Here is a 26,912-nt window from a genome sequence, read left to right on the forward strand (position 1 = left end):
GGGGGGGAGAAGGGGTGAAGCCAGGACCAGCAGGGGAGAAGAGAGAGGAGAACATTGTCTGGAGAGTAGATATAAGGAAAAAATGGCAGTTGAAGTGGGTGATAGCAACAAAACCTGCGGATTGCAAGAGGCTGCAAGTGGCCATGGGTGAGAGCCTTGCATTCAGAGGGGTTTCTCTGTTTCACCTTGGTCCCCTTTGCCCTAAGGTATTACAGTTGCAATGAGAGGCCCCTGGGCCTCCACAAGTGCCCCCTTTTTGTTTTCAAGAATGAAGGCTTCTGCCATGGACTTTTGCAAGCGTTGAGCAAAACTGGATAGAATAACCAAGACAATGAATACAAGAAACAAAGCCCACAAAACAGTCTTGACTAAATCACAGAATCACAGAAACATGAGTTTGGAAGAGACCCCTAAGATCATCAAGTCCAACCTATGCCCTAACATCTCAACTAGACTATAGCACCAAGTGGCATGTCCAGTCTTTTTTTAAACACATCCAGTGATGGTGATTCCACCACCTCCCTGGGAAGACAATTCCAGTGCTTTATTATTCTTTCAGTGAAAATTTTTTTCCTAATATCTAACCTATACCTTCCCTGACGTAGCTAGAGACTGTGTCCCCTTGTTCTGTCAGTTGCTGCCCGGTGGAAGAGACCGACCCCCACCTGTCTACAACCTCCCTTCAGGAAGTTGTAGAGAGCAATAAGGTCACCTCTAAGCCTCCTCTTCTCCAGGCTAAACAACCCCAGCTCCCTCAAATGTTCCTCGTAGGGCTTGTTTTCCAAGCCCCTCACCAGCCTCGTTGCTCTCCTCTGGACACGCTCAAGTATCTCAATATCCTTCCTAAATTGAGGGGCCCAGAACTGGACACAGTACTCAAGATGTGGCCTCACCAGTGCCGAGTACAGGGGGAGAATGACCTCCCTGCTCCTGCTGCTCACACAAGTCCTAATGCAGGCCAGGATGCCGTTGGCCTTCTTGGCCACCAAGGCACATTGCTGGCTCATATCCAATCGGCTGTCAACCAGCACCCCCAGGTCCCTTTCTGCCTGAACACTATCCAGCCACACCGTCCCCAGCCTGTAACGCTGTAGGGGATTTTTGTGGCCAAAATGCAGAACACGGCACTTAGACTTATTAGACTTCATATTGTTGGACGTAAAGATGAAAGCCAGCCTTTCATGCCCCAGTCTTTCAACAGTCCAGTGAGCCAGTCGTTGTTGCCTTTTGTCTGGATCTTATTGATTTGATCTGTGAGCAGCTGGCCGCTCTGGTATACTGAGTCCCTATGTGAGAAGAGGTTGACATGTGTGGCCATGGGCAAGAAATTGTGGCTTGGCTGTGGAACCACCCATGCGAAGGCATGCGGCATAGTTAGGAGCATCCAGCTTCCTGCTGCAGTGGCAAGAAAGGACAGCATCCTTTGACTTTAGCTAATTTACTAGTGGGTGGAGGCTTGGGTGGCCTGAAAGTAAAGAGATAGGGAGATTGCAATGTGAAACTTAAATTCTGGTCCCACTAAACTTTCTCTTCTGTAAGGCAAGGGTTTGAAGTCAGCTTATTAGAAGAATCAAATATCAAGGCTAGAATACAGTTTTTCCAATTGTTAAGCGGGATATCGCAGTTAGTGGTGTCTGAGCTCTCTTGGTGTTGGTGTGTGCGGTCCACACTGCTTAGGAGATCTTCTTCTGTCCTTCTTCTTCTTCTTTTGCAGGCTGCTGCTGTCTCTCTTAGGCTTTTGTTCTGTTTTTCTGATGGTGGCTGTGGTGTTTGCCTGGCCATTGGCAGAAGAGTTTTATGTTTTTTGCTGGGATGCGTCTTGGGCCTGCTGCTGTAGAGACACAAGCATATCCTCCCTCCCAAGTAATGAATGGGAAAGGGCCCATAATTTGTTTGGATTCAGGGTCTTTGATCAACACAGGTGGCTTTTCTTTTTATTGGGCTGCCAATTAAATATAAAATGCCTGATGACTGGGGGAGTTGTTGAAAAAGTTGAGCACATCAAGGGCCTTGGCCTCCAATGGGAGATACTATGTGGACTCCCTGTCTCTGTTGATCAAGGATCCTTTGGATGGAAGAGTGGGCCCTCTGGACTATGGACTGTCCTGTGGCAGAGTGTGGTATGGCTGTGACATGTTTTGTAGCCCACTGGTCAGAAAACGGTTGGAATCAGTGGGAGGTATAAGCAGGACCATGATCAGTTTTAATTTCCTGTGGAACAGGGAAGGTGGAAAAGGCTAAAAAGGAACGTTTTATAGCATCTTTTGATTTTTCAGCAGCATGGGCAGGGGCAGAAAGCGCAGCGTTGTCGGTGTGGATTGAGACGGGGATGTATTTTAGTCTCCCAAAAGGGGCTTGGTGTGTGATGTGAGATTGCCCGATCTGGAGAGTCTTTAGTCCTCTTGGATTGAGTGCAGCTCTGACAGAAGCAAAGGCACGTTGCTGACAATTTGGGCAGGTGGCTGCCATGAATCTTGCCTGATCTTGGGTAATTTTAAAGATGCTGAGCGGTGCAGGAATGTTTTGATGGTAGAAGTGGTGGCGGATCCTAGCCTGGTCAGAAAGATTCCGTAGGGAGGTTTGGAGAAGCATTGCTGAGGCATCTGCTCTAGCATTGCCTACTATAAATGCAGGAAGGGTGGTATGAGACCTTGTGTGCATGATATAGTGTGGGTGTTGTCTGTGGGACAGAAGAGAAATGAAAGGGGAAAGCAAATGCTCTAGTTGGGGTTAGAAATGTCTTTGAAAATGGAATTTTCGGCCCGCTGCACTAGGTCATAGACATGTGCCGAATCAGTGATCAAAGGAAGAGGTTCTTTGAAAGTGGAGAAGGTCCTAAGGACTGCAGTCAATTCAGCAATTTGGGCAGGGTGAGGATCCCCTGGCTTGGCTTTTGTCTCTTGAGCAATGCGGGCCCAGGGCAGTGCAGAGCAGGGTGGGAAGCAGAGCCCGGAGCCTTTGGAGGCTGCAAGCCTTAAACATCAGCCCCTGCAGCAGCCCAGATGCAGGTGCCACAGTTGCCAAGGCTGTCAAGGCCTTGAGAGCGGGCAGGTGGATTTTGCATCCCTGTGGGCTGATGGCGGCTCTGGAGCCAGGAGTGGCTGTGGCTGCAGCAGGAAGGGTGGCTGAAAGTTTCCTGCCTTGCTTTGGTGGCATGGCTGCAGGGGCCAGTGCAGTGAGAGCCCCCTCTGTGCTGGTGCCAGCTCAGCTCTTGGGGACGCGGCTGTGCCCCAGCCCAGGAGCAGCAGCAGTGGCCAGCGGCAGCAGTGGTGTCAGTGGGACCCCCTGTGCACAGGGAGCCCCAGCCGCGGGGTGGCCGTGGCAGCAGCCCCAGGGAGCTCCAGCCCCGGGATCCCGGAGCAAGTGGAAATCCCAACTGTGCAAACGCTGCCTGTGCCTCTTGGGTTTTCTTTGGTTGAGGGGATTTCGAGGTACGTTAGAAGTCTCTTTTTCTCTAACTTAGCTGTCGAAGGAAGAGTTGAGAAGTATGTGCTTCACTCTCTTAAGGTTGATTTTTATATTTTGTCTAAAACATTTTTTTGCTGGCCTGCTGAGGTTTGTTCAGCAGGTCAGCTTAAGGTACTCTTTTTGCCTCTTGGGTTGGTGTTATCTTTTATATTAAAACCTGACTATACTATGTTTACAAGAATGTTTTAATAGCTATTACTTAAGTTAGATAGTGACTTTCTACTTGAAACCAATATGTGAATGGTAATATCGTCTTTCATATGGATGCTAGCGAGAAGAAAGAGGAAGGACTGGGTACACCCAAATTTTTCTATCTATGTAGATAATACCAAACTCTTTCGTACAAGGTTCAAAACCTCTGTCTACAGTGCTCTAAATGTTTTCCGTTCACTTTGTGATTACTATTACTAGACTATCTAAATTGTTGTGACTTTTAATTCTTGACATAAAGGTGGTCACATGCTTTATGGGTTAAATTCAAAGGCCCAGGGGTCTTTGGCTACATGCCAGGGTCTCTGAACCCCCTGCCAGGGATTTAAAGCCCCCTGGCTGGGGCTGGAATCATTTAGGATGGTCAGGGGGAGGTCCGGGGTTCTGACAGTGCCCAAAGGAATGAGAAAGAGAAGTGAAGTTTTATAAAGAATCATTATTTATTTGCTGAACATCGGCAAACACGAGGATTTACAGAACACATTTCATTACAACAATCCTCATAACAACAACAACAACAATCTACTGCACATATTTCCATGGGATCCTATGGAGTAACAATCTTCAAAACATATTTACAAAGAACTACTAACCTAAGAACATATTTACAAAAATATCCTAACTTTTCAAACATATATACACCGCCGTAATATCTACAGCCATCATCTGCATCAGTCCTGGAAGGAAGAAAGAAGCAAAGCTGGAGTCAGCTGCCAGCACTGGGCCCAGCTGGGCCCCAGGAGCTGGGACAGGGCTGGCAGGGCTGGTGTGGCCCCAGGCAAGTGCAGGGCAGGCCAGGGCTGGTGCTTGTGGCAGCACAATCCAGGCCCCCTGCGGGCAGCGTGTCCCTGAGCGGGGCCATCCAGCCCAGCCCCAGCCTGGCGCCAGGGCAGCCACTGTGTCTGTGGGCAGGGCATGGGGAGCATCTGCCTGTCTTACTTGTGGGGCTCCATCTTCATCCAAGGACCATGGGCTCCTCCTCATCCTTCTCATCCACTTCCATCGCCTCGATGTCATCCTCCTCATCAACTTCCATCTCCTCAACCTGGTCTTCCACGTCCACCTCCATCATCTCTTCCTCATTCAGCACCATGTCCACTTCCATCGCCACCACAGTGTCTCTGTTAGTCTGCAAGAGACAGCACAATGTCACAGTGGGGTTCCTGTCCCACACCATCCATTCCCACATGGCTGCAGCCTGCTCAAGCAGGCTGCCTCCTCCCTGGAATGGCACAGTACCTCCACTGGCGCAGCAGTGCTCATCCTGCTGGGGTTGGTGCTCCAGAGCAGGCAGCAGGAAAAGGCCAGGCAGCAGCAGCAACAGCTGAGTGCTGACGGGCAGAGCGCAGAGCGAGCGCCAACTGAGCGCTGGCAGCAGGCAGAGTGTCTGCTGTGGTGGTTTCCAGGTGCTGGACGTTCCACCTGGAACACTGTGGGAGCTGTGATGTCACAGAAGTTTCAGGGCCGCTCCACACTGGGAGGTGGGCATGGTGGAATGATGAAATCCTTGAATGGTTTGGCCTGGAAGGGACCCTAAGGATCATCTGGTTGCAAGCTGAGCAGCCTCCCAGCACAGCAGGTTGCTGCGGCCCCTGTCCAAGCTGGCCTTGGATGTTGGCGGGCATGGGGTATGCACAGCCTCTCTGCGCTGGTCCCTGTGTCAGGGACAAGCACCCTGACAGGAAAGAAGTTCTTGCCATCATGGAATGGATTCCAGCTCTTGCAGTTTCATCCCATTCCCCCTTGTTCTGTGACTTCACTTGCTGACAAAGAGTCCTCTCCCACTTCCCTGTGGGTCAGGCTGTTCCTGCAGGGTCACACATGTGGCTGAAGCTGCAGCCAGGAGAGAGAGAAGCCAAGCTGGCAGAGAGAGGAAATGGGGAAAGTGACATGAGAGATGAGAGGAGAAGGAAAAAGTAGAGACATGCAAGGCATTGGGTTGGGTGGGCTGTGGCATTCATGCCTTTTATTAGAGGCCAGGTTCTCTGGTGCACTCAATGACTGTGTGATTGCGGCGTGTCCACAGTGAGCCCGTGTGAGCGAGCTGCACTCCCAGAGGCCGGAGCACACTTGCTTCAAGTGCTGATGAATGAGGCCAGAGATGGGTCTTTGTGTGGAACTCCAAACGCTGTGCATTGCCATGAAGAGGGTCCAGGGCCAGAGAGAAAATGAGGCTGGGGTCTGAGGGTTTCATTCGGGGGGGAGAAGGGGTGAAGCCAGGACCAGCAGGGGAGAAGAGAGAGGAGAACATTCTCTGGAGAGTAGATATAAGGAAAAAATGGCAGTTGAAGTGGGTGATAGCAACAAAACCTGCGGATTGCAAGAGGCTGCAAGTGGCCATGGGTGAGAGCCTTGCATTCAGAGGGGTTTCTCTGTTTCACCTTGGTCCCCTTTGCCCTAAGGTATTACAGTTGCAATGAGATGATGTCACAGAAGGGGCCTCCACAAGTGCCCCCTTTTTGTTTTCAAGAATGAAGGCTTCTGCCATGGACTTTTGCAAGCGTTGAGCAAAACTGGATAGAATAACCAAGACAATGAATACAAGAAACAAAGCCCACAAAACAGTCTTGACTAAATCACAGAATCACAGAAACATGAGTTTGGAAGAGACCCCTAAGATCATCAAGTCCAACCTATGCCCTAACATCTCAACTAGACTATAGCACCAAGTGGCATGTCCAGTCTTTTTTTAAACACATCCAGTGATGGTGATTCCACCACCTCCCTGGGAAGACAGTTCCAGTGCTTTATTATTCTTTCAGTGAAAATTTTTTTCCTAATATCTAACCTATACCTTCCCTGACGTAGCTTGAGACTGTGTCCCCTTGTTCTGTCAGTTGCTGCCCGGTGGAAGAGACCGACCCCCACCTGTCTACAACCTCCCTTCAGGAAGTTGTAGAGAGCAATAAGGTCACCTCTAAGCCTCCTCTTCTCCAGGCTAAACAACCCCAGCTCCCTCAAATGTTCCTCGTAGGGCTTGTTTTCCAAGCCCCTCACCAGCCTCGTTGCTCTCCTCTGGACACGCTCAAGTATCTCAATATCCTTCCTAAATTGAGGGGCCCAGAACTGGACACAGTACTCAAGATGTGGCCTCACCAGTGCCGAGTACAGGGGGAGAATGACCTCCCTGCTCCTGCTGCTCACACAAGTCCTAATGCAGGCCAGGATGCCGTTGGCCTTCTTGGCCACCAAGGCACATTGCTGGCTCATATCCAATCGGCTGTCAACCAGCACCCCCAGGTCCCTTTCTGCCTGAACACTATCCAGCCACACCGTCCCCAGCCTGTAACGCTGTAGGGGATTTTTGTGGCCAAAATGCAGAACACGGCACTTAGACTTATTAGACTTCATATTGTTGGACGTAAAGATGAAAGCCAGCCTTTCATGCCCCAGTCTTTCAACAGTCCAGTGAGCCAGTCGTTGTTGCCTTTTGTCTGGATCTTATTGATTTGATCTGTGAGCAGCTGGCCGCTCTGGTATACTGAGTCCCTATGTGAGAAGAGGTTGACATGCGTGGCCATGGGCAAGAAATTGTGGCTTGGCTGTGGAACCACCCATGCGAAGGCATGCGGCATAGTTAGGAGCATCCAGCTTCCTGCTGCAGTGGCAACAAAAGACAGCATCCTTTGACTTTAGCTAATTTAGTAGTGGGTGGAGGCTTGGGTGGCCTGAAAGTAAAGAGATAGGGAGATTGCAATGTGAAACTGAAATTCTGGTCCCACTAAACTTTCTCTTCTGTAAGGCAAGGGTTTGAAGTCAGCTTATTAGAAGAATCAAATATCAAGGCTAGAATACAGTTTTTCCAATTGTTAAGCGGGATATCGCAGTTAGTGGTGTCTGAGCTCTCTTGGTGTTGGTGTGTGTGGTCCACACTGCTTAGGAGATCTTCTTCTGTCCTTCTTCTTCTTTTGCAGGCTGCTGCTGTCTCTCTTAGGCTTTTGTTCTGTTTTTCTGATGGTGGCTGTGGTGTTTGCCTGGCCATTGGCAGAAGAGTTTTATGTTTTTTGCTGGGATGCGTCTTGGGCCTGCTGCTGTAGAGACACAAGCATATCCTCCCTCCCAAGTAATGAATGGGAAAGGGCCCATAATTTGTTTGGATTCAGGGTCTTTGATCAAGACAGGTGGCTTTTCTTTTTATTGGGCTGCCAATTAAATATAAAATGCCTGATGACTGGGGGAGTTGTTCAAAAAGTTGAGCACATCAAGGGCCTTGGCCAGGCTCTCAATGGGAGATAATATGTGGACTCCCTGTCTCTGTTGATCAAGGATCCTTTGGATGGAAGAGTGGGCCCTCTGGACGATGGACTGTCCTGTGGCAGAGTGTGGTATGGCTGTGACATGTTTTGTAGCCCACTGGTCAGAAAATGGTTGGAATCAGTGGGAGGTATAAGCAGGACCATGATCAGTTTTAATTTCCTGTGGAACAGGGGAGGTGGAAAAGGCTAAAAAGGAACGTTTTATAGCATCTTTTGATTTTTCAGCAGCATGGGCAGGGGCAGAAATCGCAGCGTTGTCGGTGTGGATTGAGACGGGGATGTATTTTAGTCTCCCAAAAGGGGCTTGGTGTGTGATGTGTGATTGCCCGATCTGGAGAGTCTTTAGTCCTCTTGGATTGAGTGCAGCTCTGACAGAAGCAAAGGCACGTTGCTGACAATTTGGGCAGGTGGCTGCCATGAATCTTGCCTGATCTTGGGTAATTTTAAAGATGCTGAGCGGTGCAGGAATGTTTTGATGGTAGAAGTGGTGGCGGATCCTAGCCTGTTGAAAAACATTCCGTGGGGAAGTTTGGACAACCCTTGCTGGGGCATCTGCTGTAGCATTGCCTACTATAAATGCAGGAAGGGTGGTATGAGACCTTGTGTGCATGATATAGTGTGGGTGTTGTCTGTGGGACAGAAGAGAAATGAAAGGGGAAAGCAAATGCTCTAGTTGGGGTTAGAAATGTCTTTGAAAATGGAATTTTCGGCCCGCTGCACTAGGTCATAGACATGTGCCGAATCAGTGATCAAAGGAAGAGGTTCTTTGAAAGTGGAGAAGGTCCTAAGGACTGCAGTCAATTCAGCAATTTGGGCAGGGTGAGGATGCCCTGGCTTGGCTTTTGTCTCTTGAGCAATGCGGAGCCAGGGCAGTGCAGAGCAGGGTGGGAAGCAGAGCCCGGAGCCTTTGGAGGCTGCAAGCCTTAAACATCAGCCCCTGCAGCAGCCCAGATGCAGGTGCCACAGATGCCAAGGCTGTCAAGGCCTTGAGAGCGGGCAGGTGGATTTTGCATCCCTGTGGGCTGATGGCGGCTCTGGAGCCAGGAGTGGCTGTGGCTGCAGCAGGAAGGGTGGCTGAAAGTTTCCTGCCTTGCTTTGGTGGCATGGCTGCAGGGGCCAGTGCAGTGAGAGCCCCCTCTGTGCTGGTGAGAGCTCAGCTCTTGGGGACGCGGCTGTGCCCCAGCCCAGGAGCAGCAGCAGTGGCCAGCGGCAGCAGTGGTGTCAGTGGGACCCCCTGTGCACAGGGAGCCCCAGCCGCGGGGTGGCCGTGGCAGCAGCCCCAGGGAGCTCCAGCCCCGGGATCCCGGAGCAAGTGGAAATCCCAACTGTGCAAACGCTGCCTGTGCCTCTTGGGTTTTCTTTGGTTGAGGGGATTTCGAGGTACGTTAGAAGTCTCTTTTTCTCTAACTTAGCTGTCGAAGGAAGAGTTGAGAAGTATGTGCTTCACTCTCTTAAGGTTGATTTTTACATTTTGTCTAAAACATTTTTTTGCTGGCCTGCTGAGGTTTGTTCAGCAGGTCAGCTTAAGGTACTCTTTTTGCCTCTTGGGTTGGTGTTATCTTTTATATTAAAACCTGACTATACTATGTTTACAAGAATGTTTTAATAGCTATTACTTAAGTTAGATAGTGACTTTCTACTTGAAACCAATATGTGAATGGTAATATCGTCTTTCATATGGATGCTAGCGAGAAGAAAGAGGAAGGACTGGGTACACCCAAATTTTTCTATCTATGTAGATAATACCAAACTCTTTCGTACAAGGTTCAAAACCTCTGTCTACAGTGCTCTAAATGTTTTCCGTTCACTTTGTGATTACTATTACTAGACTATCTAAATTGTTGTGACTTTTAATTCTTGACATAAAGGTGGTAACATGCTTTATGGGTTAAATTCAAAGGCCCAGGGGTCTTTGGCTACATGCCAGGGTCTCTGAACCCCCTGCCAGGGATTTAAAGCCCCCTGGCTGGGGCTGGAATCATTTAGGATGGTCAGGGGGAGGTCCGGGGTTCTGACAGTGCCCAAAGGAATGAGAAAGAGAAGTGAAGTTTTATAAAGAATCATTATTTATTTGCTGAACATCGGCAAACACGAGGATTTACAGAACACATTTCATTACAACAATCCTCATAACAACAACAACAACAATCTACTGCACATATTTCCATGGGATCCTATGGAGTAACAATCTTCAAAACATATTTACAAAGAACTACTAACCTAAGAACATATTTACAAAAATATCCTAACTTTTCAAACATATATACACCGCCGTAATATCTACAGCCATCATCTGCATCAGTCCTGGAAGGAAGAAAGAAGCAAAGCTGGAGTCAGCTGCCAGCACTGGGCCCAGCTGGGCCCCAGGAGCTGGGACAGGGCTGGCAGGGCTGGTGTGGCCCCAGGCAAGTGCAGGGCAGGCCAGGGCTGGTGCTTGTGGCAGCACAATCCAGGCCCCCTGCGGGCAGCGTGTCCCTGAGCGGGGCCATCCAGCCCAGCCCCAGCCTGGCGCCAGGGCAGCCACTGTGTCTGTGGGCAGGGCATGGGGAGCATCTGCCTGTCTTACTTGTGGGGCTCCATCTTCATCCAAGGACCATGGGCTCCTCCTCATCCTTCTCATCCACTTCCATCGCCTCGATGTCATCCTCCTCATCAACTTCCATCTCCTCAACCTGGTCTTCCACGTCCACCTCCATCATCTCTTCCTCATTCAGCACCATGTCCACTTCCATCGCCACCACAGTGTCTCTGTTAGTCTGCAAGAGACAGCACAATCTCACAGTGGGGTTCCTGTCCCACACCATCCATTCCCACATGGCTGCAGCCTGCTCAAGCAGGCTGCCTCCTCCCTGGAATGGCACAGTACCTCCACTGGCGCAGCAGTGCTCATCCTGCTGGGGTTGGTGCTCCAGAGCAGGCAGCAGGAAAAGGCCAGGCAGCAGCAGCAACAGCTGAGTGCTGACGGGCAGAGCGCAGAGCGAGCGCCAACTGAGCGCTGGCAGCAGGCAGAGTGTCTGCTGTGGTGGTTTCCAGGTGCTGGACGTTCCACCTGGAACACTGTGGGAGCTGTGATGTCACAGAAGTTTCAGGGCCGCTCCACACTGGGAGGTGGGCATGGTGGAATGATGAAATCCTTGAATGGTTTGGCCTGGAAGGGACCCTAAGGATCATCTGGTTGCAAGCTGAGCAGCCTCCCAGCACAGCAGGTTGCTGCGGCCCCTGTCCAAGCTGGCCTTGGATGTTGGCGGGCATGGGGTATGCACAGCCTCTCTGCGCTGGTCCCTGTGTCAGGGACAAGCACCCTGACAGGAAAGAAGTTCTTGCCATCATGGAATGGATTCCAGCTCTTGCAGTTTCATCCCATTCCCCCTTGTTCTGTGACTTCAGTTGCTGACAAAGAGTCCTCTCCCACTTCCCTGTGGGTCAGGCTGTTCCTGCAGGGTCACACATGTGGCTGAAGCTGCAGCCAGGAGAGAGAGAAGCCAAGCTGGCAGAGAGAGGAAATGGGGAAAGTGACATGAGAGATGAGAGGAGAAGGAAAAAGTAGAGACATGCAAGGCATTGGGTTGGGTGGGCTGTGGCATTCCTGCCTTTTATTAGAGGCCAGGTTCTCTGGTGCACTCAATGACTGTGTGATTGCGGCGTGTCCACAGTGAGCCCGTGTGAGCGAGCTGCACTCCCAGAGGCCGGAGCACACTTGCTTCAAGTGCTGATGAATGAGGCCAGAGATGGGTCTTTGTGTGGAACTCCAAACGCTGTGCATTGCCATGAAGAGGGTCCAGGGCCAGAGAGAAAATGAGGCTGGGGTCTGAGGGTTTCATTCGGGGGGGAGAAGGGGTGAAGCCAGGACCAGCAGGGGAGAAGAGAGAGGAGAACATTGTCTGGAGAGTAGATATAAGGAAAAAATGGCAGTTGAAGTGGGTGATAGCAACAAAACCTGCGGATTGCAAGAGGCTGCAAGTGGCCATGGGTGAGAGCCTTGCATTCAGAGGGGTTTCTCTGTTTCACCTTGGTCCCCTTTGCCCTAAGGTATTACAGTTGCAATGAGAGGCCCCTGGGCCTCCACAAGTGCCCCCTTTTTGTTTTCAAGAATGAAGGCTTCTGCCATGGACTTTTGCAAGCGTTGAGCAAAACTGGATAGAATAACCAAGACAATGAATACAAGAAACAAAGCCCACAAAACAGTCTTGACTAAATCACAGAATCACAGAAACATGAGTTTGGAAGAGACCCCTAAGATCATCAAGTCCAACCTATGCCCTAACATCTCAACTAGACTATAGCACCAAGTGGCATGTCCAGTCTTTTTTTAAACACATCCAGTGATGGTGATTCCACCACCTCCCTGGGAAGACAATTCCAGTGCTTTATTATTCTTTCAGTGAAAATTTTTTTCCTAATATCTAACCTATACCTTCCCTGACGTAGCTAGAGACTGTGTCCCCTTGTTCTGTCAGTTGCTGCCCGGTGGAAGAGACCGACCCCCACCTGTCTACAACCTCCCTTCAGGAAGTTGTAGAGAGCAATAAGGTCACCTCTAAGCCTCCTCTTCTCCAGGCTAAACAACCCCAGCTCCCTCAAATGTTCCTCGTAGGGCTTGTTTTCCAAGCCCCTCACCAGCCTCGTTGCTCTCCTCTGGACACGCTCAAGTATCTCAATATCCTTCCTAAATTGAGGGGCCCAGAACTGGACACAGTACTCAAGATGTGGCCTCACCAGTGCCGAGTACAGGGGGAGAATGACCTCCCTGCTCCTGCTGCTCACACAAGTCCTAATGCAGGCCAGGATGCCGTTGGCCTTCTTGGCCACCAAGGCACATTGCTGGCTCATATCCAATCGGCTGTCAACCAGCACCCCCAGGTCCCTTTCTGCCTGAACACTATCCAGCCACACCGTCCCCAGCCTGTAACGCTGTAGGGGATTTTTGTGGCCAAAATGCAGAACACGGCACTTAGACTTATTAGACTTCATATTGTTGGACGTAAAGATGAAAGCCAGCCTTTCATGCCCCAGTCTTTCAACAGTCCAGTGAGCCAGTCGTTGTTGCCTTTTGTCTGGATCTTATTGATTTGATCTGTGAGCAGCTGGCCGCTCTGGTATACTGAGTCCCTATGTGAGAAGAGGTTGACATGTGTGGCCATGGGCAAGAAATTGTGGCTTGGCTGTGGAACCACCCATGCGAAGGCATGCGGCATAGTTAGGAGCATCCAGCTTCCTGCTGCAGTGGCAAGAAAGGACAGCATCCTTTGACTTTAGCTAATTTACTAGTGGGTGGAGGCTTGGGTGGCCTGAAAGTAAAGAGATAGGGAGATTGCAATGTGAAACTTAAATTCTGGTCCCACTAAACTTTCTCTTCTGTAAGGCAAGGGTTTGAAGTCAGCTTATTAGAAGAATCAAATATCAAGGCTAGAATACAGTTTTTCCAATTGTTAAGCGGGATATCGCAGTTAGTGGTGTCTGAGCTCTCTTGGTGTTGGTGTGTGTGGTCCACACTGCTTAGGAGATCTTCTTCTGTCCTTCTTCTTCTTCTTTTGCAGGCTGCTGCTGTCTCTCTTAGGCTTTTGTTCTGTTTTTCTGATGGTGGCTGTGGTGTTTGCCTGGCCATTGGCAGAAGAGTTTTATGTTTTTTGCTGGGATGCGTCTTGGGCCTGCTGCTGTAGAGACACAAGCATATCCTCCCTCCCAAGTAATGAATGGGAAAGGGCCCATAATTTCTTTGGATTCAGGGTCTTTGATCAACACAGGTGGCTTTTCTTTTTATTGGGCTGCCAATTAAATATAAAATGCCTGATGACTGGGGGAGTTGTTGAAAAAGTTGAGCACATCAAGGGCCTTGGCCTCCAATGGGAGATACTATGTGGACTCCCTGTCTCTGTTGATCAAGGATCCTTTGGATGGAAGAGTGGGCCCTCTGGACTATGGACTGTCCTGTGGCAGAGTGTGGTATGGCTGTGACATGTTTTGTAGCCCACTGGTCAGAAAACGGTTGGAATCAGTGGGAGGTATAAGCAGGACCATGATCAGTTTTAATTTCCTGTGGAACAGGGAAGGTGGAAAAGGCTAAAAAGGAACGTTTTATAGCATCTTTTGATTTTTCAGCAGCATGGGCAGGGGCAGAAAGCGCAGCGTTGTCGGTGTGGATTGAGACGGGGATGTATTTTAGTCTCCCAAAAGGGGCTTGGTGTGTGATGTGAGATTGCCCGATCTGGAGAGTCTTTAGTCCTCTTGGATTGAGTGCAGCTCTGACAGAAGCAAAGGCACGTTGCTGACAATTTGGGCAGGTGGCTGCCATGAATCTTGCCTGATCTTGGGTAATTTTAAAGATGCTGAGCGGTGCAGGAATGTTTTGATGGTAGAAGTGGTGGCGGATCCTAGCCTGGTCAGAAAGATTCCGTAGGGAGGTTTGGAGAAGCATTGCTGAGGCATCTGCTCTAGCATTGCCTACTATAAATGCAGGAAGGGTGGTATGAGACCTTGTGTGCATGATATAGTGTGGGTGTTGTCTGTGGGACAGAAGAGAAATGAAAGGGGAAAGCAAATGCTCTAGTTGGGGTTAGAAATGTCTTTGAAAATGGAATTTTCGGCCCGCTGCACTAGGTCATAGACATGTGCCGAATCAGTGATCAAAGGAAGAGGTTCTTTGAAAGTGGAGAAGGTCCTAAGGACTGCAGTCAATTCAGCAATTTGGGCAGGGTGAGGATCCCCTGGCTTGGCTTTTGTCTCTTGAGCAATGCGGGCCCAGGGCAGTGCAGAGCAGGGTGGGAAGCAGAGCCCGGAGCCTTTGGAGGCTGCAAGCCTTAAACATCAGCCCCTGCAGCAGCCCAGATGCAGGTGCCACAGTTGCCAAGGCTGTCAAGGCCTTGAGAGCGGGCAGGTGGATTTTGCATCCCTGTGGGCTGATGGCGGCTCTGGAGCCAGGAGTGGCTGTGGCTGCAGCAGGAAGGGTGGCTGAAAGTTTCCTGCCTTGCTTTGGTGGCATGGCTGCAGGGGCCAGTGCAGTGAGAGCCCCCTCTGTGCTGGTGCCAGCTCAGCTCTTGGGGACGCGGCTGTGCCCCAGCCCAGGAGCAGCAGCAGTGGCCAGCGGCAGCAGTGGTGTCAGTGGGACCCCCTGTGCACAGGGAGCCCCAGCCGCGGGGTGGCCGTGGCAGCAGCCCCAGGGAGCTCCAGCCCCGGGATCCCGGAGCAAGTGGAAATCCCAACTGTGCAAACGCTGCCTGTGCCTCTTGGGTTTTCTTTGGTTGAGGGGATTTCGAGGTACGTTAGAAGTCTCTTTTTCTCTAACTTAGCTGTCGAAGGAAGAGTTGAGAAGTATGTGCTTCACTCTCTTAAGGTTGATTTTTATATTTTGTCTAAAACATTTTTTTGCTGGCCTGCTGAGGTTTGTTCAGCAGGTCAGCTTAAGGTACTCTTTTTGCCTCTTGGGTTGGTGTTATCTTTTATATTAAAACCTGACTATACTATGTTTACAAGAATGTTTTAATAGCTATTACTTAAGTTAGATAGTGACTTTCTACTTGAAACCAATATGTGAATGGTAATATCGTCTTTCATATGGATGCTAGCGAGAAGAAAGAGAAAGGACTGGGTACACCCAACTTTTTCTATCTATGTAGATAATACCAAACTCTTTCGTACAAGGTTCAAAACCTCTGTCTACAGTGCTCTAAATGTTTTCCGTTCACTTTGTGATTACTATTACTAGACTATCTAAATTGTTGTGACTTTTAATTCTTGACATAAAGGTGGTCACATGCTTTATGGGTTAAATTCAAAGGCCCAGGGGTCTTTGGCTACATGCCAGGGTCTCTGAACCCCCTGCCAGGGATTTAAAGCCCCCTGGCTGGGGCTGGAATCATTTAGGATGGTCAGGGGGAGGTCCGGGGTTCTGACAGTGCCCAAAGGAATGAGAAAGAGAAGTGAAGTTTTATAAAGAATCATTATTTATTTGCTGAACATCGGCAAACACGAGGATTTACAGAACACATTTCATTACAACAATCCTCATAACAACAACAACAACAATCTACTGCACATATTTCCATGGGATCCTATGGAGTAACAATCTTCAAAACATATTTACAAAGAACTACTAACCTAAGAACATATTTACAAAAATATCCTAACTTTTCAAACATATATACACCGCCGTAATATCTACAGCCATCATCTGCATCAGTCCTGGAAGGAAGAAAGAAGCAAAGCTGGAGTCAGCTGCCAGCACTGGGCCCAGCTGGGCCCCAGGAGCTGGGACAGGGCTGGCAGGGCTGGTGTGGCCCCACGCAAGTGCAGGGCAGGCCAGGGCTGGTGCTTGTGGCAGCACAATCCAGGCCCCCTGCGGGCAGCGTGTCCCTGAGCGGGGCCATCCAGCCCAGCCCCAGCCTGGCGCCAGGGCAGCCACTGTGTCTGTGGGCAGGGCATGGGGAGCATCTGCCTGTCTTACTTGTGGGGCTCCATCTTCATCCAAGGACCATGGGCTCCTCCTCATCCTTCTCATCCACTTCCATCGCCTCGATGTCATCCTCCTCATCAACTTCCATCTCCTCAACCTGGTCTTCCACGTCCACCTCCATCATCTCTTCCTCATTCAGCACCATGTCCACTTCCATCGCCACCACAGTGTCTCTGTTAGTCTGCAAGAGACAGCACAATCTCACAGTGGGGTTCCTGTCCCACACCATCCATTCCCACATGGCTGCAGCCTGCTCAAGCAGGCTGCCTCCTCCCTGGAATGGCACAGTACCTCCACTGGCGCAGCAGTGCTCATCCTGCTGGGATTGGTGCTCCAGAGCAGGCAGCAGGAAAAGGCCAGGCAGCAGCAGCAACAGCTGAGTGCTGACGGGCAGAGCGCAGAGCGAGCGCCAACTGAGCGCTGGCAGCAGGCAGAGTGTCTGCTGTGGTGGTTTCCAGGTGCTGGACGTTCCACCTGGAACACTGTGGGAGCTGTGATGTCACAGAAGTTTCAGGGCCGCTCCACACTGGGAGGTGGGCATGGTGGAATGATGAAATCCTTGAATGGTTTGGCCTGGAAGGGACCCTAAGGATCATCTGGTTGCAAGCTGAGCAGCCTCCCAGCACAGCAGGTTGCTGCGGCCCCTGTCCAAGCTGGCCTTGGATGTTGGCGGGCATGGGGTATGCACAGCCTCTCTGCGCTGGTCCCTGTGTCAGGGACAAGCACCCTGACAGGAAAGAACTTCTTGCCATCATGGAATGGATTCCAGCTCTTGCAGTTTCATCCCATTCCCCCTTGTTCTGTGACTTCACTTGCTGACAAAGAGTCCTCTCCCACTTCCCTGTGGGTCAGGCTGTTCCTGCAGGGTCACACATGTGGCTGAAGCTGCAGCCAGGAGAGAGAGAAGCCAAGCTGGCAGAGAGAGGAAATGGGGAAAGTGACATGAGAGATGAGAGGAGAAGGAAAAAGTAGAGACATGCAAGGCATTGGGTTGGGTGGGCTGTGGCATTCCTGCCTTTTATTAGAGGCCAGGTTCTCTGGTGCACTCAATGACTGTGTGATTGCGGCGTGTCCACAGTGAGCCCGTGTGAGCGAGCTGCACTCCCAGAGGCCGGAGCACACTTGCTTCAAGTGCTGATGAATGAGGCCAGAGATGGGTCTTTGTGTGGAACTCCAAACGCTGTGCATTGCCATGAAGAGGGTCCAGGGCCAGAGAGAAAATGAGGCTGGGGTCTGAGGGTTTCATTCGGGGGGGAGAAGGGGTGAAGCCAGGACCAGCAGGGGAGAAGAGAGAGGAGAACATTGTCTGGAGAGTAGATATAAGGAAAAAATGGCAGTTGAAGTGGGTGATAGCAACAAAACCTGCGGATTGCAAGAGGCTGCAAGTGGCCATGGGTGAGAGCCTTGCATTCAGAGGGGTTTCTCTGTTTCACCTTGGTCCCCTTTGCCCTAAGGTATTACAGTTGCAATGAGAGGCCCCTGGGCCTCCACAAGTGCCCCCTTTTTGTTTTCAAGAATGAAGGCTTCTGCCATGGACTTTTGCAAGCGTTGAGCAAAACTGGATAGAATAACCAAGACAATGAATACAAGAAACAAAGCCCACAAAACAGTCTTGACTAAATCACAGAATCACAGAAACATGAGTTTGGAAGAGACCCCTAAGATCATCAAGTCCAACCTATGCCCTAACATCTCAACTAGACTATAGCACCAAGTGGCATGTCCAGTCTTTTTTTAAACACATCCAGTGATGGTGATTCCACCACCTCCCTGGGAAGACAGTTCCAGTGCTTTATTATTCTTTCAGTGAAAATTTTTTTCCTAATATCTAACCTATACCTTCCCTGACGTAGCTTGAGACTGTGTCCCCTTGTTCTGTCAGTTGCTGCCCGGTGGAAGAGACCGACCCCCACCTGTCTACAACCTCCCTTCAGGAAGTTGTAGAGAGCAATAAGGTCACCTCTAAGCCTCCTCTTCTCCAGGCTAAACAACCCCAGCTCCCTCAAATGTTCCTCGTAGGGCTTGTTTTCCAAGCCCCTCACCAGCCTCGTTGCTCTCCTCTGGACACGCTCAAGTATCTCAATATCCTTCCTAAATTGAGGGGCCCAGAACTGGACACAGTACTCAAGATGTGGCCTCACCAGTGCCGAGTACAGGGGGAGAATGACCTCCCTGCTCCTGCTGCTCACACAAGTCCTAATGCAGGCCAGGATGCCGTTGGCCTTCTTGGCCACCAAGGCACATTGCTGGCTCATATCCAATCGGCTGTCAACCAGCACCCCCAGGTCCCTTTCTGCCTGAACACTATCCAGCCACACCGTCCCCAGCCTGTAACGCTGTAGGGGATTTTTGTGGCCAAAATGCAGAACACGGCACTTAGACTTATTAGACTTCATATTGTTGGACGTAAAGATGAAAGCCAGCCTTTCATGCCCCAGTCTTTCAACAGTCCAGTGAGCCAGTCGTTGTTGCCTTTTGTCTGGATCTTATTGATTTGATCTGTGAGCAGCTGGCCGCTCTGGTATACTGAGTCCCTGTGTGAGAAGAGGTTGACATGTGTGGCCATGGGCAAGAAATTGTGGCTTGGCTGTGGAACCACCCATGCGAAGGCATGCGGCATAGTTAGGAGCATCCAGCTTCCTGCTGCAGTGGCAAGAAAGGACAGCATCCTTTGACTTTAGCTAATTTACTAGTGGGTGGAGGCTTGGGTGGCCTGAAAGTAAAGAGATAGGGAGATTGCAATGTGAAACTGAAATTCTGGTCCCACTAAACTTTCTCTTCTGTAAGGCAAGGGTTTGAAGTCAGCTTATTAGAAGAATCAAATATCAAGGCTAGAATACAGTTTTTCCAATTGTTAAGCGGGATATCGCAGTTAGTGGTGTCTGAGCTCTCTTGGTGTTGGTGTGTGTGGTCCACACTGCTTAGGAGATCTTCTTCTGTCCTTCTTCTTCTTTTGCAGGCTGCTGCTGTCTCTCTTAGGCTTTTGTTCTGTTTTTCTGATGGTGGCTGTGGTGTTTGCCTGGCCATTGGCAGAAGAGTTTTATGTTTTTTGCTGGGATGCGTCTTGGGCCTGCTGCTGTAGAGACACAAGCATATCCTCCCTCCCAAGTAATGAATGGGAAAGGGCCCATAATTTCTTTGGATTCAGGGTCTTTGATCAAGACAGGTGGCTTTTCTTTTTATTGGGCTGCCAATTAAATATAAAATGCCTGATGACTGGGGGAGTTGTTCAAAAAGTTGAGCACATCAAGGGCCTTGGCCAGGCTCTCAATGGGAGATAATATGTGGACTCCCTGTCTCTGTTGATCAAGGATCCTTTGGATGGAAGAGTGGGCCCTCTGGACGATGGACTGTCCTGTGGCAGAGTGTGGTATGGCTGTGACATGTTTTGTAGCCCACTGGTCAGAAAATGGTTGGAATCAGTGGGAGGTATAAGCAGGACCATGATCAGTTTTAATTTCCTGTGGAACAGGGAAGGTGGAAAAGGCTAAAAAGGAACGTTTTATAGCATCTTTTGATTTTTCAGCAGCATGGGCAGGGGCAGAAATCGCAGCGTTGTCGGTGTGGATTGAGACGGGGATGTATTTTAGTCTCCCAAAAGGGGCTTGGTGTGTGATGTGAGATTGCCCGATCTGGAGAGTCTTTAGTCCTCTTGGATTGAGTGCAGCTCTGACAGAAGCAAAGGCACGTTGCTGACAATTTGGGCAGGTGGCTGCCATGAATCTTGCCTGATCTTGGGTAATTTTAAAGATGCTGAGCGGTGCAGGAATGTTTTGATGGTAGAAGTGGTGGCGGATCCTAGCCTGGTCAGAAAGATTCCGTAGGGAGGTTTGGAGAAGCATTGCTGAGGCATCTGCTCTAGCATTGCCTACTATAAATGCAGGAAGGGTGGTATGAGACCTTGTGTGCATGATATAGTGTGGGTGTTGTCTGTGGGACAGAAGAGAAATGAAAGGGGAAAGCAAATGCTCTAGTTGGGGTTAGAAATGTCTTTGAAAATGGAATTTTCGGCCCGCTGCACTAGGTCATAGACATGTGCCGAATCAGTGATCAAAGGAAGAGGTTCTTTGAAAGTGGAGAAGGTCCTAAGGACTGCAGTCAATTCAGCAATTTGGGCAGGGTGAGGATCCCCTGGCTTGGCTTTTGTCTCTTGAGCAATGCGGGCCCAGGGCAGTGCAGAGCAGGGTGGGAAGCAGAGCCCGGAGCCTTTGGAGGCTGCAAGCCTTAAACATCAGCCCCTGCAGCAGCCCAGATGCAGGTGCCACAGTTGCCAAGGCTGTCAAGGCCTTGAGAGCGGGCAGGTGGATTTTGCATCCCTGTGGGCTGATGGCGGCTCTGGAGCCAGGAGTGGCTGTGGCTGCAGCAGGAAGGGTGGCTGAAAGTTTCCTGCCTTGCTTTGGTGGCATGGCTGCAGGGGCCAGTGCAGTGAGAGCCCCCTCTGTGCTGGTGAGAGCTCAGCTCTTGGGGACGCGGCTGTGCCCCAGCCCAGGAGCAGCAGCAGTGGCCAGCGGCAGCAGTGGTGTCAGTGGGACCCCCTGTGCACAGGGAGCCCCAGCCGCGGGGTGGCCGTGGCAGCAGCCCCAGGGAGCTCCAGCCCCGGGATCCCGGAGCAAGTGGAAATCCCAACTGTGCAAACGCTGCCTGTGCCTCTTGGGTTTTCTTTGGTTGAGGGGATTTCGAGGTACGTTAGAAGTCTCTTTTTCTCTAACTTAGCTGTCGAAGGAAGAGTTGAGAAGTATGTGCTTCACTCTCTTAAGGTTGATTTTTACATTTTGTCTAAAACATTTTTTTGCTGGCCTGCTGAGGTTTGTTCAGCAGGTCAGCTTAAGGTACTCTTTTTGCCTCTTGGGTTGGTGTTATCTTTTATATTAAAACCTGACTATACTATGTTTACAAGAATGTTTTAATAGCTATTACTTAAGTTAGATAGTGACTTTCTACTTGAAACCAATATGTGAATGGTAATATCGTCTTTCATATGGATGCTAGCGAGAAGAAAGAGGAAGGACTGGGTACACCCAAATTTTTCTATCTATGTAGATAATACCAAACTCTTTCGTACAAGGTTCAAAACCTCTGTCTACAGTGCTCTAAATGTTTTCCGTTCACTTTGTGATTACTATTACTAGACTATCTAAATTGTTGTGACTTTTAATTCTTGACATAAAGGTGGTAACATGCTTTATGGGTTAAATTCAAAGGCCCAGGGGTCTTTGGCTACATGCCAGGGTCTCTGAACCCCCTGCCAGGGATTTAAAGCCCCCTGGCTGGGGCTGGAATCATTTAGGATGGTCAGGGGGAGGTCCGGGGTTCTGACAGTGCCCAAAGGAATGAGAAAGAGAAGTGAAGTTTTATAAAGAATCATTATTTATTTGCTGAACATCGGCAAACACGAGGATTTACAGAACACATTTCATTACAACAATCCACATAACAACAACAACAACAATCTACTGTACATATTTCCATGGGATCCTATGGAGTAACAATCTTCAAAACATATTTACAAAGAACTACTAACCTAAGAACATATTTACAAAAATATCCTAACTTTTCAAACATATATACACCGCCGTAATATCTACAGCCATCATCTGCATCAGTCCTGGAAGGAAGAAAGAAGCAAAGCTGGAGTCAGCTGCCAGCACTGGGCCCAGCTGGGCCCCAGGAGCTGGGACAGGGCTGGCAGGGCTGGTGTGGCCCCAGGCAAGTGCAGGGCAGGCCAGGGCTGGTGCTTGTGGCAGCACAATCCAGGCCCCCTGCGGGCAGCGTGTCCCTGAGCGGGGCCATCCAGCCCAGCCCCAGCCTGGCGCCAGGGCAGCCACTGTGTCTGTGGGCAGGGCATGGGGAGCATCTGCCTGTCTTACTTGTGGGGCTCCATCTTCATCCAAGGACCATGGGCTCCTCCTCATCCTTCTCATCCACTTCCATCGCCTCGATGTCATCCTCCTCATCAACTTCCATCTCCTCAACCTGGTCTTCCACGTCCACCTCCATCATCTCTTCCTCATTCAGCACCATGTCCACTTCCATCGCCACCACAGTGTCTCTGTTAGTCTGCAAGAGACAGCACAATCTCACAGTGGGGTTCCTGTCCCACACCATCCATTCCCACATGGCTGCAGCCTGCTCAAGCAGGCTGCCTCCTCCCTGGAATGGCACAGTACCTCCACTGGCGCAGCAGTGCTCATCCTGCTGGGATTGGTGCTCCAGAGCAGGCAGCAGGAAAAGGCCAGGCAGCAGCAGCAACAGCTGAGTGCTGACGGGCAGAGCGCAGAGCGAGCGCCAACTGAGCGCTGGCAGCAGGCAGAGTGTCTGCTGTGGTGGTTTCCAGGTGCTGGACGTTCCACCTGGAACGCTGTGGGAGCTGTGATGTCACAGAAGTTTCAGGGCCGCTCCACACTGGGAGATGGGCATGGTGGAATGATGAAATCCTTGAATGGTTTGGCTAGAAAGGGACCCTAAGGATCATCTGGTTGCAAGCTGAGCAGCCTCCCAGCACAGCAGGTTGCTGCGGCCCCTGTCCAAGCTGGCCTTGGATGTTGGCGGGCATGGGGTATGCACAGCCTCTCTGCGCTGGTCCCTGTGTCAGGGACAAGCACCCTGACAGGAAAGAACTTCTTGCCATCATGGAATGGATTCCAGCTCTTGCAGTTTCATCCCATTCCCCCTTGTTCTGTGACTTCAGTTGCTGACAAAGAGTCCTCTCCCACTTCCCTGTGGGTCAGGCTGTTCCTGCAGTGTCACACATGTGGCTGAAGCTGCAGCCAGGAGAGAGAGAAGCCAAGCTGGCAGAGAGAGGAAATGGGGAAAGTGACATGAGAGATGAGAGGAGAAGGAAAAAGTAGAGACATGCAAGGCATTGGGTTGGGTGGGCTGTGGCATTCATGCCTTTTATTAGAGGCCAGGTTCTCTGGTGCACTCAATGACTGTGTGATTGCGGCGTGTCCACAGTGAGCCCATGTGAGCGAGCTGCACTCCCAGAGGCCGGAGCACACTTGCTTCAAGTGCTGATGAATGAGGCCAGAGATGGGTCTTTGTGTGGAACTCCAAACGCTGTGCATTGCCATGAAGAGGGTCCAGGGCCAGAGAGAAAATGAGGCTGGGGTCTGAAGGTTTCATTCGGGGGGGAGAAGGGGTGAAGCCAGGACCAGCAGGGGAGAAGAGAGAGGAGAACATTGTCTGGAGAGTAGATATAAGGAAAAAATGGCAGTTGAAGTGGGTGATAGCAACAAAACCTGCGGATTGCAAGAGGCTGCAAGTGGCCATGGGTGAGAGCCTTGCATTCAGAGGGGTTTCTCTGTTTCACCTTGGTCCCCTTTGCCCTAAGGTATTACAGTTGCAATGAGAGGCCCCTGGGCCTCCACAAGTGCCCCCTTTTTGTTTTCAAGAATGAAGGCTTCTGCCATGGACTTTTGCAAGCGTTGAGCAAAACTGGATAGAATAACCAAGACAATGAATACAAGAAACAAAGCCCACAAAACAGTCTTGACTAAATCACAGAATCACAGAAACATGAGTTTGGAAGAGACCCCTAAGATCATCAAGTCCAACCTATGCCCTAACATCTCAACTAGACTATAGCACCAAGTGGCATGTCCAGTCTTTTTTTAAACACATCCAGTGATGGTGATTCCACCACCTCCCTGGGAAGACAGTTCCAGTGCTTTATTATTCTTTCAGTGAAAATTTTTTTCCTAATATCTAACCTATACCTTCCCTGACGTAGCTTGAGACTGTGTCCCCTTGTTCTGTCAGTTGCTGCCCGGTGGAAGAGACCGACCCCCACCTGTCTACAACCTCCCTTCAGGAAGTTGTAGAGAGCAATAAGGTCACCTCTAAGCCTCCTCTTCTCCAGGCTAAACAACCCCAGCTCCCTCAAATGTTCCTCGTAGGGCTTGTTTTCCAAGCCCCTCACCAGCCTCGTTGCTCTCCTCTGGACACGCTCAAGTATCTCAATATCCTTCCTAAATTGAGGGGCCCAGAACTGGACACAGTACTCAAGATGTGGCCTCACCAGTGCCGAGTACAGGGGGAGAATGACCTCCCTGCTCCTGCTGCTCACACAAGTCCTAATGCAGGCCAGGATGCCGTTGGCCTTCTTGGCCACCAAGGCACATTGCTGGCTCATATCCAATCGGCTGTCAACCAGCACCCCCAGGTCCCTTTCTGCCTGAACACTATCCAGCCACACCGTCCCCAGCCTGTAACGCTGTAGGGGATTTTTGTGGCCAAAATGCAGAACACGGCACTTAGACTTATTAGACTTCATATTGTTGGACGTAAAGATGAAAGCCAGCCTTTCATGCCCCAGTCTTTCAACAGTCCAGTGAGCCAGTCGTTGTTGCCTTTTGTCTGGATCTTATTGATTTGATCTGTGAGCAGCTGGCCGCTCTGGTATACTGAGTCCCTGTGTGAGAAGAGGTTGACATGTGTGGCCATGGGCAAGAAATTGTGGCTTGGCTGTGGAACCACCCATGCGAAGGCATGCGGCATAGTTAGGAGCATCCAGCTTCCTGCTGCAGTGGCAAGAAAGGACAGCATCCTTTGACTTTAGCTAATTTACTAGTGGGTGGAGGCTTGGGTGGCCTGAAAGTAAAGAGATAGGGAGATTGCAATGTGAAACTGAAATTCTGGTCCCACTAAACTTTCTCTTCTGTAAGGCAAGGGTTTGAAGTCAGCTTATTAGAAGAATCAAATATCAAGGCTAGAATACAGTTTTTCCAATTGTTAAGCGGGATATCGCAGTTAGTGGTGTCTGAGCTCTCTTGGTGTTGGTGTGTGTGGTCCACACTGCTTAGGAGATCTTCTTCTGTCCTTCTTCTTCTTTTGCAGGCTGCTGCTGTCTCTCTTAGGCTTTTGTTCTGTTTTTCTGATGGTGGCTGTGGTGTTTGCCTGGCCATTGGCAGAAGAGTTTTATGTTTTTTGCTGGGATGCGTCTTGGGCCTGCTGCTGTAGAGACACAAGCATATCCTCCCTCCCAAGTAATGAATGGGAAAGGGCCCATAATTTGTTTGGATTCAGGGTCTTTGATCAAGACAGGTGGCTTTTCTTTTTATTGGGCTGCCAATTAAATATAAAATGCCTGATGACTGGGGGAGTTGTTCAAAAAGTTGAGCACATCAAGGGCCTTGGCCAGGCTCTCAATGGGAGATAATATGTGGACTCCCTGTCTCTGTTGATCAAGGATCCTTTGGATGGAAGAGTGGGCCCTCTGGACGATGGACTGTCCTGTGGCAGAGTGTGGTATGGCTGTGACATGTTTTGTAGCCCACTGGTCAGAAAATGGTTGGAATCAGTGGGAGGTATAAGCAGGACCATGATCAGTTTTAATTTCCTGTGGAACAGGGAAGGTGGAAAAGGCTAAAAAGTAACGTTTTATAGCATCTTTTGATTTTTCAGCAGCATGGGCAGGGGCAGAAAGCGCAGCGTTGTCGGTGTGGATTGAGACGGGGATGTATTTTAGTCTCCCAAAAGGGGCTTGGTGTGTGATGTGAGATTGCCCGATCTGGAGAGTCTTTAGTCCTCTTGGATTGAGTGCAGCTCTGACAGAAGCAAAGGCACGTTGCTGACAATTTGGGCAGGTGGCTGCCATGAATCTTGCCTGATCTTGGGTAATTTTAAAGATGCTGAGCGGTGCAGGAATGTTTTGATGGTAGAAGTGGTGGCGGATCCTAGCCTGGTCAGAAAGATTCCGTAGGGAGGTTTGGAGAAGCATTGCTGAGGCATCTGCTCTAGCATTGCCTACTATAAATGCAGGAAGGGTGGTATGAGACCTTGTGTGCATGATATAGTGTGGGTGTTGTCTGTGGGACAGAAGAGAAATGAAAGGGGAAAGCAAATGCTCTAGTTGGGGTTAGAAATGTCTTTGAAAATGGAATTTTCGGCCCGCTGCACTAGGTCATAGACATGTGCCGAATCAGTGATCAAAGGAAGAGGTTCTTTGAAAGTGGAGAAGGTCCTAAGGACTGCAGTCAATTCAGCAATTTGGGCAGGGTGAGGATCCCCTGGCTTGGCTTTTGTCTCTTGAGCAATGCGGGCCCAGGGCAGTGCAGAGCAGGGTGGGAAGCAGAGCCCGGAGCCTTTGGAGGCTGCAAGCCTTAAACATCAGCCCCTGCAGCAGCCCAGATGCAGGTGCCACAGTTGCCAAGGCTGTCAAGGCCTTGAGAGCGGGCAGGTGGATTTTGCATCCCTGTGGGCTGATGGCGGCTCTGGAGCCAGGAGTGGCTGTGGCTGCAGCAGGAAGGGTGGCTGAAAGTTTCCTGCCTTGCTTTGGTGGCATGGCTGCAGGGGCCAGTGCAGTGAGAGCCCCCTCTGTGCTGGTGAGAGCTCAGCTCTTGGGGACGCGGCTGTGCCCCAGCCCAGGAGCAGCAGCAGTGGCCAGCGGCAGCAGTGGTGTCAGTGGGACCCCCTGTGCACAGGGAGCCCCAGCCGCGGGGTGGCCGTGGCAGCAGCCCCAGGGAGCTCCAGCCCCGGGATCCCGGAGCAAGTGGAAATCCCAACTGTGCAAACGCTGCCTGTGCCTCTTG

At 50.4% G+C, this 26,912-nt stretch overlaps 4 long non-coding RNA genes across 4 annotated transcripts; all 4 read right to left on the minus strand.

Moving 5' to 3' along the window:
- Positions 1–4,185: 4,185 nt before the first annotated feature.
- On the minus strand, positions 4,186–5,012 carry LOC135293139 (uncharacterized). Its single transcript, XR_010355273.1, has 3 exons — positions 4,918–5,012; positions 4,618–4,807; positions 4,186–4,355 (listed from the first exon to the last, which is right to left on the minus strand). It is a non-coding gene; the product is annotated as an uncharacterized LOC135293139 (long non-coding RNA).
- Positions 5,013–10,068: 5,056 nt separating this feature from the next.
- LOC135293140 (uncharacterized) lies at positions 10,069–10,895 on the minus strand. Its single transcript, XR_010355274.1, has 3 exons — positions 10,801–10,895; positions 10,501–10,690; positions 10,069–10,238 (listed from the first exon to the last, which is right to left on the minus strand). It is a non-coding gene; the product is annotated as an uncharacterized LOC135293140 (long non-coding RNA).
- A 5,054-nt stretch (positions 10,896–15,949) lies between these two features.
- On the minus strand, positions 15,950–16,801 carry LOC135293125 (uncharacterized). Its single transcript, XR_010355257.1, has 3 exons — positions 16,675–16,801; positions 16,375–16,564; positions 15,950–16,112 (listed from the first exon to the last, which is right to left on the minus strand). It is a non-coding gene; the product is annotated as an uncharacterized LOC135293125 (long non-coding RNA).
- Positions 16,802–21,873: 5,072 nt separating this feature from the next.
- LOC135293134 (uncharacterized) lies at positions 21,874–22,677 on the minus strand. Its single transcript, XR_010355268.1, has 3 exons — positions 22,551–22,677; positions 22,251–22,440; positions 21,874–21,988 (listed from the first exon to the last, which is right to left on the minus strand). It is a non-coding gene; the product is annotated as an uncharacterized LOC135293134 (long non-coding RNA).
- Between the last annotated feature and the right edge of the window lie 4,235 nt (positions 22,678–26,912).

This window comes from Passer domesticus, unplaced genomic scaffold, assembly GCF_036417665.1.
Source record: "Passer domesticus isolate bPasDom1 unplaced genomic scaffold, bPasDom1.hap1 HAP1_SCAFFOLD_79, whole genome shotgun sequence".
NCBI classification, from domain to species: domain Eukaryota; kingdom Metazoa; phylum Chordata; class Aves; order Passeriformes; family Passeridae; genus Passer; species Passer domesticus.